This window comes from Solanum pennellii, chromosome 12 (genome assembly GCF_001406875.1).
Source record: "Solanum pennellii chromosome 12, SPENNV200".
NCBI classification, from domain to species: domain Eukaryota; kingdom Viridiplantae; phylum Streptophyta; class Magnoliopsida; order Solanales; family Solanaceae; genus Solanum; species Solanum pennellii.
Genome location: NC_028648.1, coordinates 1,911,044 through 1,914,683, shown reverse-complemented (window position 1 = coordinate 1,914,683; position 3,640 = coordinate 1,911,044).

The window sequence follows — 3,640 nt, the reverse complement described above, 5'->3', positions numbered from 1 at the left end:
CCCCCTCCCCCAGCCACAATATTTATATAGTTTAAAAACATAAATTCATTAATTCCCTTTATTTTAAGCAATTTTCTGCGTACCAATAACTATAGCTCTAATATTAAATAAATAAATAAATATTAAACAGTTTTAAAATCGAGATCAAAACTTGATTAACGATCCAAAAATAGCTATTTGTCGATTTTTCCCATAGTAGCCCAATATTTAAAGGCTGCGAACGAAGAGTAGGCCCAAATCACCTCTATAGGTCTTCATGGACGTTCATGAAAAATTTCGGTAAAATTAAATCTAAAACCAACTGGCTTCATTGCTAAGGTTTTAACGGACGTTCATGAAAAATTTCGGCAAAAAATAATCTAGAATTTTGGATCACCAAAAATTCATGGACTATAGCACACAAAAATTGGCAAAATGGGACTTTACCTGATTTAGAGTTCGTTTGACCTTGGAAATGGGTCGGTCTGCTCATGGGAACCAGCTAACTCCATTGCTAAGGTCTTAACAGACCTCCATGAAAAATTTTGATAAAAAAAGAGTCTGAAATTTTGAATCACCAAAAACCATGGATATAACACATGAAAATTGATAAAATAGGGGTTTACCTACTTAAGGCTCGTTTGGCCTTGAAAATGGGTCGGTTTGCCCGAGGGAACAACCTGACTCCATTGCTAAGGTCTTAATGGACGTCCAAGAAAAATTCCGCCTAGAAAAATATCTAGAATTATGGATCACCGAAAATCCATTGACTATAGCACATGAAAATCGATAAAATGGGGGTTTACCTGCTCTGGGCTCGTTTGACCATAAAAATAGGTCAATTTGTCCGTGGGACCAACTGAATCCATTGCTAAAGTTTTGATAGACGTCCATAAAAAATGTTGGCAAAAAAGATCTGGAATTCCGTACCATCAAAAAATCCATGGACTATAGCACACGAAATAAGCAAAATGGGGGTTTACTTGCTCCGGAGCTCGTTTGACCTTGAAAATGGTAGGTTTGCCTGTGGGGACCAACAGGCTCTATTGGTAAGATTTTAACGGAGACCCATGAAAAATTTTGGCAAAAATAATCGAGAATTCTGGATTATAGAAAATCTATGGACTATAGCACACAAAAATCGACAAAATGGAGGTTTACCTACTCTAGGTTCGTTTGCCCTTGAAAATGGGTCGGTTTGCCCATGGGACCAACTGGCTTGCTAAGGTCTTAACAGACGTCCATGAAAAACTTCGGCAAAAAAGTATCTAGAATTATGGATCACCAAAAATCCATGGACTATAGCACACAAAAATCGACAAAATGAGGGGTTTTACTTGCTCTGGGCTCGTTTCATTTATAAAATGGGTCGTTTTGGTCGTGGTTACAAACCGGCTCCATACATAAGGTTTTAACAAGCGTCCATGCAAATTTTTGGAAAAAAATGATCTTGGAGTTCTTGATCACCACAAAAGATGGTGAACTATAGAACACGAAAATCGACAAAATAAAGAGTTTACTTGCTCTGGGCTTGTTTGACCTTGAAAATGAATCATTTTCATCGTGGTGTTCAAATGGATCCATAGATAAGGTCTTAAAAGATTTCCATGTAAATTTTCGGCAAAACTGACGTCGAAATTATGGATCACCAAAAATCCTATAGACTATAGTACACGAAAATCAGCAAAATTAGGGGTTTACCTGCTCTAGGATCGTTTGAACTTAAAAATGATTCGTTTTGGTCGTGGTGACCAACTAGATCCACAGATGAGGTCATAATAGATGTCTATGAAAATTTTTGGGAGAAAATGTTAGAATTCCGGATCACCAATAAAGACGGTGGATTATAGCACATGAAAATTGATGAAATGAGGGGTTTACTTGATCTACCGGTCCTTTGGCCTCTAAAATGGGTCGTTTTGGTCGTGGTTACCAACTAGCTCCATATATAAAGTCATAACAGAAGTACATGTAAATTTTCGGCAAAAATCACATCAGAATTCTCAATCACCAAAAAAGATGGTGAACTATAACACACGAGAATCGAAAAAATGGCGGATTTACCTGCTCTTGGACTCGTTCACCTTGAAAATGGATCGTTTTTGCCGTGGTGACCAACTGGCTCCATATATATGGCCTTAATGAACGCCGATGTAAAGTTTTGGCAAAAATCACATTGAAATTCTAGATCACCAAAAATCCTATGGACAATAGCACACGAAAATCGACAAAATGAGGGGCTTTACTTGCTCTAGGCTTGCTTGACCTTGAAAATGGGTCGTTTTGGCCTTGGTGACCAACCGACTCCATATCTAAGGTTTTAATGTACATACAAGTAAATTTTTGGTAAAATAGACGTCGGAATTCCAGATCACCCAAAAAAATGGTGGACTATATCATACTAAAAGTTGGTGAAATTGGGGGTTTACTTGCTCAGTGGCTCGTTTGGCCTAAAAAATGGGTCGTTTTGGTCGCGGTGACAAACTGCCTCCATAGATATGGTCTTAATGTAAGTCCATATAAATTTATGGTTAAAAAACACGTCAAAATTTCGGACCTCCCAAAAAGATGGTGAACTACCATTTTTTGGTGATCCAGATTCCAACGTTAAAAATGTCAAAATTTTTCTTGGACGTCCGCCAAAACCTTGGCTATGCAGCCGGTTGGCCCTCACGGCCAGTCCGAGCCATTTTCAAGGTCAAACGAGCCCTGAAGCGCGCATACCCCCCATTTCGACGATGATCACCATTTTTTTGGTCATCCGCATTCTGACGTCAAAAATGGCAAATTTTTTTGTGGACGTCCGTCAAGACTTTGGCTATGCAGCGGGTTGTCTCTCACGGCCAGTCCGACCCATTTTCAACGTCAAACGAGCCCCGAAGCACGCTAGCACATAAAAATCGTCAAAATAGGGGGTATGTGCGCTTCAGGGCTCGTTTGACCTTAAAAATGGGTTGGACTAGCCGTGAGGGGGAACCAACTGCATATCCAAGGTCTTGGCAGACGTCCATAAAAATTTTCGACATTTTTGACATCGGAATACAAATCACCCAATAAATGGTGTGCTATAGCACCCGAAAATCGTTGAAATGTGGGGTATGCACGCTTTTGGGCTTGTTCGACCTTGATAATGGGTCGGACCGACCGTGAGGGACAACCGGCTGCATAGCCAAGGTCTTAACGGATGTCCACAATAAGTTTCGGCATTTTTGACGTCAGAATCTGAATCATCAAAAAAATGGTGTGCTAAAGCACATGAAAATCGATGAAATTGGGGGTATGCACGCTTCGGAGCTCGTTTGACCTTGTAAATGGGTCGGACTGATATGAGGTCCAACCGGATGCATAGCCAACTTCTTGATGGACGTCCACATAAAAGTTCGGCATTCTTGACGTCAGAATCCGGATCACCAAAAAATGGTGTACTATAGCACACGAAAATCGACGAAATGGGAGTTATGCACACTTCGGGGCACGTTTTACCTTGAAAATGGGTCAGACTGGCCATGAGGGCCAATGTTTTCATAGCAAAGCTCTTGACGAAATTGTACAAAATATTTTGGCATTTTTGACGTCGGAATCCGGATCACCAAAAATTGGTGTGATATAGCACACAAAAATCATTGAAATGGGAGTTATGCGCGCTTCGGGGATAGTTTGA